Source organism: Mus caroli, chromosome 10 (assembly GCF_900094665.2).
Source record: "Mus caroli chromosome 10, CAROLI_EIJ_v1.1, whole genome shotgun sequence".
NCBI lineage: Eukaryota > Metazoa > Chordata > Mammalia > Rodentia > Muridae > Mus > Mus caroli.
In genome coordinates, this window is record NC_034579.1 from 98,483,729 (window position 1) to 98,496,213 (window position 12,485).

The following is a 12,485-nucleotide window of genomic DNA, read 5'->3' on the forward strand; positions in this document are numbered from 1 at the left end:
TGGAGAAAGAGGAACACTCCTCCATTGTTGGTGGGATTGCAAGCTTGTACAACCACTCTGGAAATCAGTCTGGTGGTTCCTCAGAAAATCAGACAGACATTTTAAATGCAACAATAAATTACCAAAGGGCCAAAAGCATCATGTACCACAGAGAGTAGCAGGAATAGGTACTAGCTCATATAGACATCCAACAGTTCCTAACCTAAGCACTGGCCAAATGACCTCCATAACCAAATATCCACGTCCATCTTTTTCTGCCTGGACAGATTTTTCAACCCAAGCACAATTTACTTGCAGAGTTCTCCTGAAGGACTTGTCAGTGGAGAGAGGGAAAACACCACTTCACACAGCACTTCCTTTGTTTTCTTTCATGTGTGTGTGGGTGGCTGTAGGCCAACTGCATGTTCACATGTATGTGAGTATACATACATGTGCAAGTGCATGCTTGTGTATTAGCACAATACTCCTAGAACTGCTCTGAGTTGTTTAATTTGGGTATGAGGAAGGTGAGAGTAATATATTAAAGGCAGGGTTTTGGGTACTGACCACCATGTCCAGGTCCTGGGGTTGAGGGACAGAATGCAGAAATGAGTAACCCAGGAAACACAATAAAATGGCCAAAGGCTAGAGATTAAGAAAGGAAGATACTAATTAGAGAAAACGTAGTCAGTACTGGCACTTACTTTTATTCTCTTGACTTTATTATACATTCCACACTCATGCTCGATAAGTGAACTTCCCTGCTCCAGTGAAACTTCTCAGCTCAAAAAGGTGTGCGATTACGGAGCTCAGACCCAATGGTTCATCATTTGCCAGGCCATCCTTTACCACTTAGCCCTACCCCATCCTACTCCATTGTGTTTTTAGAAAGTATCTTCCCAAGTTTCCTAAGTTTTTTCCAGTTTTCTATATTATCTGACAGGTTTTGAATTTGTAATCCTCCTGCCGCTGGTGAGTACTGCCATATCTATAGCCCACATTTGACAAAATAAAACAAAACAAAAAACTGAGTAAATCAAAAACAAAAACAAAAATCCCCAGAAATATATTTTCTCATCTTACTGATTTATCATGTTTGCTTTGTTAGTTTATATTTATTTATATTTTTAGGAGATAGGCATTAACTACATAGCCTACAATTGACTCAAATTTATGGTAATCCTCCTGCCTCAGGTTCTGGAATTATAGGTACACACATGACTGTGCCCAGCTAGGTAGTTTCTATCAAAATTGTATTTTCCGAGTTTTAAGGCACAGCTTATACCCTAGACTGGCACCCACCACTAAGGCTGATCTTTAAAGATCTAGAGATTTTGTTAAAGCTGTTTACTTCAAGCAGACAAAATAGCAAGTGACACATAAACACTAAGAAAAAAAAATCATAAAAGCTGCCAGATACCAACAAGCTGCAGCATCCCTTTAGACTGCAGAATAGTTTGGATTAGTCCTTTAACCAAGAATTCCCACTAAAAAATTGCCTTGACATTATGAGTTTATAACAAGCAGACTAGGCTTGAGTCTCCTCCAGATGGTGTGTGGGCATTTTCTTACACTGTAGTTCTTGTTGGCAGGACAGAGCAGGGACCACTTTTATCCAATCCCTATGACATGACATCCCAGCTTAAAGGAGCCCAGGGACAAAGTGGAGCATGGGAGAACCATGATCAAAGGTGACCGATGTAGGTGTGATGTCAGAAGTGCATCATAACTGCTCCCTTTACGTGTCAGAGAAAAAGGAAGGAGGATGCCAACTAGAGGAGAGTTTATTAAATGATCTATGGGGCATCTTTTACACATGAGTATTTGAGGAGAATAGATATACTGAAAGCAACAATACTATGGAATCCAGGCTCCTCCAACAACAATCTATCAAGCACTTCCTGTGTGCCAAGCATTGCTCTGGAAACTTTGTAAACATACTAAAATGATGCCTTTTAAAAGAGTTCACATTTTCCCAGTTAGGGGTTGTGTGCACATCTGTGTGTGTGTGTGTGTGTGTGAGAGAGAGAGAGAGAGAGAGAGAGAGAGAGAGAGAGAGAGAGAGGGAGGGAGGGAGGGAGAGAGGGAGGGAGAGAGAGAGGGAGACATGGGGGAAGGGAGAGGGCTATGCTGGAGATGTAACCTGAAATCTTTCACATATTAAGCATACACTGTACTATTAGACTATATCCATGGTGAGTCTTTCAACATTCTAGAAAATTAACTATGAATCTATATTCCATTTTAATACAAATAATTATAGTTACATTGTACAATTTATGTAATTCAGAGCAATAAATGGAATGTAAAAACATTTTTATTTATTTTATTGGATATTTTTATTTATTTACATTTCAAATTCTATCCCCTTTCCCAGTTTCCCATCTGGAACCCCCTTATTCCATCCCCCCTACCCCTGCTTCTCCCCCAACCCACTCCTGCTTCTCAACCCTGGAATTCCCTACAATGGGGCACTGGTTATTCACAGGGCCACAGGCCTCTCCTCCCATTGATATCCAACAAAGCCATCCTCTGCTACATATGCAGCTGGATGCATATGTACTCAACAGGAGAGATTTTTTAAAAAGGAGTTGCTTGTGAGAATAGTAGAAGGGCTTGGCTGTAAATAGTGTCTTCCTGGAGGCCTTTCTCAGTAAGGGTAATTTTAAAGCAAGATTGAAAGTAGTGGTAGGAGATAAAATTCAGCCAACAGAAATAATGTGCTATTTGACAAAAATAAAATATATAAGAAATAAGTAGCAGAAGACACAGTATTGGTTTTTAAATTCATTATCATCAACATATCTGCATGCCCTCAAACTTCAATTATACTTTAAGCAACTTTACTATTATGTAAGCAAAACCTTAGTTAGGTTCCACATAACAAAGAGAATAAATTAAGTGTCAGGCCATATGATGATAATTCCTGGTGTGTCTAGAAAATAATTCTTAAGCCACAGTAATTGGAAATCTGCAGCGAGATGATTGGAACTACGCTAGTAACAAATTCACATCTGTTCATTTTTCTTCAGGAGCAGAGACAGAAATTTTTTTTCATAATTCAAACCCTCCTTCTGAGAAAACTGAAATTAATTTACTTAAAATTCTGCCGCGCATCATCTGTACTCTCCATGTGAACGTCAGTTTAGGAAGAAAGACAATAGAACGGCTTCTGGCTATTTATGCAACTTCCAGTTGGTTTTAAAGTCGAAATGAACAAGAAGCAGGAACTCAGGATGTGACTATGAGCTGCTTCCTAAACTCTTTCCTGGGCTTTCCAATACATGTCCACAGTTGAACGTCCACAGAGGATGGGAAGGACTACAAAATAACAGATCTCTTCCTGAGAGGCTCTGCCACTGCCTGACAAATACAGAGGCAGATGCTAGCAACCAACCTTTGGATTGAGCACTGGGTCCCCAATGGAGGAGTTAGAGAAAGGACCATAGGAACTGAAGGGGTTTGCACCCTCATACAAGGAACAATAGTATCAACCAACCAGACCTCCCAGAGTTCCCAGGGACTAATCCACCAACCAAAGACTACACATGGCAGGGCCCATGGCTCCAGCCACATAGCAGAGGATGGCCTTGGTGGACATCAGTGGCAGGAGAGGCCCTTGGGCCTGAGGGTGTTTGATGCCCCAGTATAGGGGCATGCCAGGACAGGGAAGCGAGAGTGGGTGGCTTGGTGAGCAGGGAGAGGGGGGTGGGGTGGGATAGGGGGTTTCCTAAGGGGAAACCAGGAAAGAGGATAATATTTGAAATGTGAATAAAGAAAATATCTAATAAAAAAATAAAATAAATATTTCTGAAAAAAATATGCCTCTATTCAATTTGCTTCAGCCTGGAATCTAGGCTAACTCATTTCTACAGAGTTAGACTGAATGGCTGCTTCTCTACAGCCTGGCCCTCTCAGTTCTATTTTGCAACTGCATCTGAAATAGAATCCACATAACACATAAAAGCACAAGCAGGACCCAGTCTCTGTCTTTTTCTTTCCAGGCTCATTGTGATTAAAAGACTTTAATTTTCTGCTTGCTGGAGAAGTCAAAGTTGGCAGTTCGAGAACAGCCCAGACGTCGATGCTACCCTGTGTGTCGCTGCCACAGAGATAAAACAAATGCATATGGGGTCAGTCCTTTTGACTCAGTTGTAGTCAAAGGGATGTGTGGTGAAGCAAGGCAGTGCCCAAGACTTCAGCCTGTACTAGAAATGGAAACATAAATAATTTACATCTCTAGCTGCCAAGGAACTTTTAGTGTGCACTTAAGTACTTTGGACACTGTGCCTGTATATTTCAGAACATTTAAATCATTCTCTGAGATTCCCTATGGCCTTCTTTGTGCAAAATGGCTTTCTCGGGACCTGTTATGTAGAAGAATCAAGACCCAGGTATTGACATCTCACATTCTGGGTTTTTTTTTTTTTATTGTTTTGTTTGTTTGTTTGTTTGTTTGTTTTTTCCTTCTCCTGGAATATAGAGTTATAACTCCTCTATCAAGATGCTGAAAGATTGGGTTTTACCTATAGTTTCATTAACAGCCCTTGTATTTATAGGATTATATACTATACAGATATTCCATTTAAGTCAGTTTTCATTCTCATAATTTCATAATTATGACACGAAAATCTATGCCCACTTCCTCCAAATGTCCTTATGAAAGCTATAAACATGGATTCCAGATGCTTACAGGAGAGCCAGAAAACACCTAAATGACACAAGCAAATCTCATTTTTGCCTCTCTGTAAATGTCTTCACTTGTCTTTCTGGTGTGACCCCTGTCTTCTTTCCTTCTTTTCCTTCCAGGCCCAGTTAAGACCTTGTCTCCCATGTTACATGATACATGGGTATCTCTTGGAATGGAAGTAAACTTAGCCAGGGATACATGGCACATTTGTGGAATCCCCACACTGAGGAGATAGAGGGCAAAGAGGATCAGGGGTTCAAATCCAACATGTGATTATAGGCATAAGCAACCATCCTTGGCTTGGCATTTTATATAGAGTGTTCATGCATATATATGTGTACAGATGTTCATATGTGTAGAGTTCCAAGTATCTATACATGGCTGATGTCAGAACTCTTTCTTCAATTGCTCTCCCAAATTATTCTTTATGGTGGGGTTTCTATCAAGGAATCACTGACAGAGATGGCTTCTTGCTCACTTGCTTCAGGGATACCCTGCTTCAGCCTTCCATGAATGGAATTATCAAAGAGTTGTCTCATCTGCCCTGCAACCATGAGGGTTTTAAACACTGAGCCCTAATCCACTTCATTGCTTAGCAAAGGAACCATCACCCCAGTCCCAACACATAATTTAAAATCTAGACTTTAAGCTACTTGAAGACAAACTATTCTTTCCTTGTGGGCTAATTCTTACAATCTACTTCAATAATGATTATTCTGAAAATACTCCGTATTTGCTAGATGAGTGTGCAGATATGACCCTGCTGATGAATAAAAGGCAAGCCTTCACAGTGAGCCATTCTTTTCTTGAAACTGTGTGAAGACCAATGATGTTTGTAATAGATGTTAAAAGAATCAGGGGATTTTAGGAATTAGGGAAAGAGTTGTCACCTTCACAGTTAAACCATGAAAGCAACTCACAATGAATCTCAGGACAGATGTGCAAATAAGACAGGTCTGAACTGCAAAGGTGTGAACTGTAACTCAGCTGACCGAACACAGTGAAGTGCGAAAGCTCACGTGGAAGAGAAAATGGTAAGAGTGTAAAAGCAGATGTGCAGAGGGGAATACCCAAAGGGCGATTCCAGTTCTTCCTGGAAAGTAATTTCACAGGTGGGGCTCCCTTAAATGAAGACCTTATTATCCAGGCCTCCATGGCTTGGTGATACCATGAGTTCAACTTTAGTTTCCTAAGTGCTAATAAAATAGATGTCTTATCAAAAACAAACAAAACAAAACAAAGCAAACGAACACCAAACCAAACCTGAGCAATTCACTTGCAAGATGGCTACTCTGATCCTCTCCACTATGCAATGTGGACTATGCAATGAGGAAAACTCATAAAAACACAGGTACGTAAGAATAGTAATAATTAGTTTATATGGAAAACTCTTGCTTATGTATGATGGGCATCTTTACAAAGTGATGGCCACGTAAGAATATAGTTAAACATGAAATGCTAATGACGCCCAGCAAACCACAAAAAGGAGAAAGAAAACTCTCTGCTAAGGCTTTCACAGGAATAAGCGCCCATCCTAACCAATGTGAACTTATGAGCTATAAACCTCTATTCTAATCTAGTTTAAAAAAAAAAAAAACAACCAAGAACCAACACTAATATACATGCGCAAACAAATGAATGCATTTCATCAGCAGACTGCTGATTCAAGAACTACTTTTTGTTAGTTTGATGTTTTGAAACAGAGTCCCACGTAGCCTACTCATGTCAAACTTGTTATGATGGAGAAACAGATACTGAACTCCTAATCCTCCTGATTCTACCTCTTGGGCACTAGGATTAAAGTCATACATGATCCCACTTAATAAGGAGGTTATTTATAAGACAGGATTGTCTTGCATCTGATCAAAATACATACTTCAGAGAATGTGGCTATGAATATCTATTATTAGCCATAGAGTATTCTTCGTACTTTGATATAGATTTATACTTCTCTCTGAAAACAGCAAATGTAGTTAAAAATCCTATGGGAGACTCCAATAATGAAGCCACTGCTGAAATACTAGAGCCAAGTATATGCTTTTTACTAAATACAGAATTGACATTCTTTATTGTGTGGTATGATATTATTCCATGCTTAGTTTGTTTAGATTCTTGCTTCCTGAGATAGCCTCTAATAAAATGCCTTTTTGACATAATCTAGAGATCATATATTTTTTTCCTGACTTTTTAAATTAAGAGGGTGGTAGCTGACTTGCAATATTAAATATTTCACCATTAATCCCAGACTAAATCCTACCTGGCTGTAGTGCTTTAAGCTTTAAGATGTTCCTACAGTCACTATTATTAATTTCAGGACATATATGCATTTGTATTCATTAATATGCCTTGTCTATTTTGGTTTCTGATTTATTGTTTCTTGTTTGGGTCTTATTTTGGTGGGAGGCATTGCTGACATGTTTTCTTTTTCAGACATGTGTACTTAATTTTGTTAGGTTTTGCCTTCAGTTTAATCTACCTTCCTGAAAATAAGAAAGAAATATTATTAGTGAAGAAGTTATGTCTTCTTTGAGAATCCACCAGAAGTGACTTGCAAAGCACCTTCATTTGTTTTGTTTTGTTTTGTTTTTTTTTGGTTGTTTGTTTGTCTGTTTTATTTTTTTCTAATAAAAAACTCAGTATGTTTCTTGAACTTTCTCAAGGTATCTGACTCAAGATTGCATTTTATTCTCTGGGCCAAAGTGAACAGCTCTATTTTCCCAGGAAATTATATACAGAATTTCCACATGTTTTACCATTGTCTTATTTTTACACATCCATATATAATAATAAGACCTTTCTCCTTCCCCGGTTTGCACTGAGATTTTCTATTCTTTTCTTCTACCACCTTTGCCAGATTTTCAGATCTTTCCCTGTTTCTGCCCATCACTTCTCCAAATTCCAGTTCATTAATATTTTCTTTTTATTTCCCTCAAATCTAGACATTGTTTTCTTTCTCCTCAAACTTCACAGGATGGACACTTGGATTCTCACAACACAGAACAAGGGTAAACTCTCAAGTATATTCAAATATAATCTCTCTATTATATAAGATAATCAAATATTGACCATGCTTCACTAAACTTATTATCTGCCTTCCGGAACTGAATGAACAATGAGAAAATTCAATGTTTTACTGAGTCAGAAACTGAAAATTCAGTATTCTACGGAATTAGCTGTTTCAAAGAAAGAGCTGCCTCAAACAAACGAAAGGACAAAACTATTTTTTCAGGAAATAAAAGATTATATTTTGGAAATCAGTGAGTAGCACAATTAAAAGCTCAAAAGGCAGCTAGGTATTTGCAAAATATGATTATGTAAATCAGTAAGCAATAGCCCAAGGGCTTTGTCTCTAAAAATATGTTATACTCTAAAAGACAAGCCAACCAACAAGCATAGGGCTGCTAAAACTGCTTTCAAATAATTTCTAGCGTGAAACATGGGACTTTAGTGATTTGTAAACAGGAATAAAAAAAAAGTGGCTATGTGCTCCACCACATGCCATTCTTGTTAAGAATAGGATGAAACATGGCCATAAATCTCACAATACATAGCTATTGACCTTAATCATGGACTGAAATCATATCCGATACAATAACTAAAGTGCTTTCTGCAACATGTCTTGAAAGTAAATCTTGGCATGGGCATGCAGTCCCACTACAGATCCAGCCATGCTGATATGCCCGACGGTCAGAAAGGCCACAAAGTGAGTTGCTGGGACAAGAGTAACTGGTTGCATTCTGTTAGATTTAATTACAACTACTTCATTGCTATCTGTAAAGGTGACTGAACTCATTCTTTTGGGAATCTGAAATATGCATATTAAAAACTTTCTGTGGGTCTGTCCTTATTTTATACCTGTTGAGTTAAAGAAATATGCAAATGTAGGTGTGATACATACTCAGAGGAACGGATGCTCAGATGACAGTTGATAGTGTGTGTGACCTTAGAAAAAAGCTATCTCTGTCTCTCACTGTTCTCATTCTCTGACTCTATTCAGAGGCCACTGGGATGCTGCACAAAAGAGCTAAAGTGTAAGGAGTGGAGGGAGGGAGATGTGTATTGTATGAAAGAATTAAAAAGAAGGAGGAGGGGGGAGGAGGAGGAAGAGGAGAAGGAGAAGAGAAGGAGGAGGAGGAGGAAGAGGAGGAGGAGAAGAAGGTAGTTACACTCATACAACTTCCAGTGGAAGAAAGGCACTGAACATTTTCAAACACCATATTAAAAGCAGAGAATATAATCTTGTGTGTACAGCTCTCTGATATGATGTGATATGATATGATTCCTGACCTCCCCACACAAATTCTCATACTTTTATAATCTCTTAAGGCCAATGTTCACTCAACTTTAGCCATAAATCTATATCACTCAGGCTAGTCTTATTTAATATTTTCCAAATCTCCCTTTCCCCTCTATTCTTACATGAACCAATATTCAGATATGCTATTTAAAGTCATTGGCTAGTATTTTTAAAGTATAAAAACAAAATTACAGGAATTAATGACCAAATTAATTAATTCTGACCACTTGGAATCATACTGTATCTTGCCAGTGGGGTTAATTTCTTAGCAATTTAAAGTTTGATGTAGTTATGAATGCCTGCAGATTATGTTATTCACCAAAAGTTCAGTGCTGTGAAGCATTTCTGATAATTTACACTGCAAGAAGGAAAAGGGTACAATGGAAACTTAAGATTTCCCAAATCTCCTAACGTTCATTAAGAAATGCAGGCATTTCATGCCAGTTTACAAATGTTCATCAATTTCAATTGTTCAACACAAAACATTCCACCCTTGTAGTCAGGGCTGAACCTGGGATGTCATATGTAGTGGTCAAGCTCTTTTGCACTGAGCATTACACCCCAGTCAGAATGATAAAGCACCCTTGAGAACATTCCAACTTTGTTTTGTCCATATAAATTATTTCTGTTCTTTAAAGTAGGAGAAAAACAGAGAATAACTAATTCTTCAAGGGAGACAATTTGGGAAAGCTTTGACAGCTCTACCCATTTGCCTTCTCTGCATACATAGGCATTCACAAGTCCTTATAAGATAGACACTGTAAATTATACACAAGTTGGTGTGCTGGTTAGTTTTATGTCAATTTAACAAAGGCTAGAGTAATCCAGAGAAAGCTATCAGGAGGCAATTGAGAAAAATCATTTCATAAGACTGAGCTGTAGGCAGGCCTGTAGACTATTTTCTTAATTTGTGATTTTTGAGAGGGCCCAGCCCATTGTAAGTGGTGCCATCCCTGTGGAGGTAGTTCTCACATCTATAAGAAAGCAGGCTGAGCAAGCCATGTGAAGCATGCAAGTAAGCACTCCCCTCCATGGCCTCTGCATCCGCTCCTACCACCAGGTTCCTGCCCTGTGTGAATTCCTGTCCTGGCTCATTTCAATGATGAACTACACTGTGAAACTTTAAGCCAAATAAATACTTTGCTTTCCAATTTGCTTTTTGGTCATGGTGTGTCATAACATCAATAGAAACCCTTAAGACAGTAGAGGAGAAGGGGAGGGGAAAGGGGAAAAGGACTATGGGAGGAACTCACCAGGATGGGGGCAGTGAGCAAGATGTAAAGTGAATGAATAAAACAACTTTAAAAAAAAAGACAGGTGGGATTGTCTAATGGAATATTTTTATGTTATCAGTAAGCATAAGCTAGAATAAAATATATTGCCTTTAAATCCCAGCCCAACACGTACCACCAATGAGTAAGCCCTTATAACTCAAGGCATGGTACAGTTGTGAAATACTTGCGTAGCACATACCATACTTGGCACTGAGAAGAAATAATTAACCCGAGGCTAGACCTGTGACTAACAGAGAAAATAACCTCAATAAGAAACAGTAATTGGCTAACTTATTTACTTCCTTGAGAATGCAAGAAACACATTATAGACCATATTGCAATGCAAAAGATCCTTTGACAAATGTATCTATATCAATATGTATACAAATATATTAAAACTGATACACTCCTTTTTCAATAAATAAAGCTTATACCAGTAATACAGTCACAAAAAAAATATCTTTAAATTAATGATGAAGTCATGAGATGTTCAAAGAAAACCTAAATATATCCATTCAGTCTTTCAATAAAGAACAAGAAATACACTACAGTTTCTTCAAGAAAATGACATTATATTTGATGGGGCATAAATCACAGGACTGAAAGAAAGGGGGAATCATACAAAGGTTGTATTGTATGGGAAGAAATTCTAGGTAAGAAGAAAAGCACCAAACCTCATGCGATTCTTTACAAAAATCCTCCTACTGACACACTCTTATCAGGGAACAATAGATTTGTACTTCACTGCTAAAGTGAAGAGTCCTAGACTCTAGGAGGTTGAACACAATGGAAACATTTAAACACAGCATTCTACAGAGTTTCTCTGTTATAATTTAAATGCCTATCTCCTTCTCTATTTATGTTTATCTTTAATAACATTTTACATCAATTTTTAGACTAAAACACTCAAAAGATTTAGATAACATGAATGTATAAAAAAATTCAAGCTTATGTGTTTCTAATAACTTATTATACAATATTCATAAAGCATAGAAGTAGGCATCAAATTCTAAGAGTGGTCACTTTCTTGTAAGCAACTGGTATGCTATGAATCCACAGCAGCTCTGATAGAATCTTAGTAGGTGTTACACAGTCCTACCCACTCTGCCTAGAATTTGATCCATGAAAGCATATGGCTTCATGTGTCATTCAGAGAAACTCTCCAGGGTGAATGCAGACAGAGAATTCTGGGTGGTAGGAGAGGGAGGGGGACAAGATGTGACATTGATATTCTTTTCTAGCAAGAGTGAGAGGAGCTGGATCTTACATCCATAAACTCCAAAAGCCCTCCTCTACATGCCTCAGTGTCCCTCTGAGATCAGAGAAAAGCCAGAACAATAAAACTGCATCAAATACACCAAGCATCTGGATCTAACGCTCTCTGCATCCCACCAACCCTCACAGTTTCCAGCTAAAGAACTCAATAAACTACAAACTCTGTTTCAGTCATCTATTACATATAAAAATTCCCTAAATGTAAAAGACAAAGGAAAAGATTCAAGTTGAATTTTCATTTAGTCATCCTCCCGGAAACTCACAATGCCTCCTGGAATCTTCCATCCAAAAGGCAAAGATAATTTAGTCCTTGAGATTTGCTTCAAACTCAATATTGAGAAATATTTTGAATTACACTATTTTTGAAACTTTGACAAAGTCATGAGTACCTATGAAGAACTGGTTAACGTAGAAGATCAAGAGAAAACTCTACCTAGTAACTACAATCTTTCTGCTATTGCCCAGGTTGAATATTTATTCAACATATGCTTTGACACAAAGTTTTAGTGAAGGAAAACTATATTGCTTAATATTTAATGTGTTGTCTACATATGTCACATGAAAGACTTATTTTTGAAATTTTGTATTTACCCGAGTTTGAGTAGAACATATATTTTTCTGAAAAAAGCACTTATGCCAACTTTTAGTTATATGGCTTATTATTTCAAATGATTTTAAACATACATCAATACACATGAGTATAAATAATGTGGCCTCAAACAGAGATATCACAAATTCCACTCACCTACTGATCTGAGAGTCTAAATTGAAAGAGAGAGAGAGAGAAGAGAAGGAGGAGGAAGAGGAGGAAGAGGAAGAAGGACAAAGAGGAGGAGGAGTTGAGGAGGAGGAGGAGGAAGAGGAGGAGGAAAAGAAGAAGGAAGGAAGGAGGGAAGTGAGGGAGGGAGAGAGGGAGGGAGAAAGGGAGGAAGGAAGGAAGGAAGGAAGGAAGGAAGGAAGGGAGGGAGGG

The 12,485-nt window shown here is 38.2% G+C and overlaps 1 protein-coding gene across 2 annotated transcripts in view; it reads right to left on the reverse strand.

The window, feature by feature from the left end:
* The window catches only part of Tmtc2 (transmembrane O-mannosyltransferase targeting cadherins 2), a 381,875-nt gene that overhangs the window by 147,616 nt on the left and 221,774 nt on the right, over window positions 1-12,485 (reverse strand). The window lies entirely within an intron of this gene.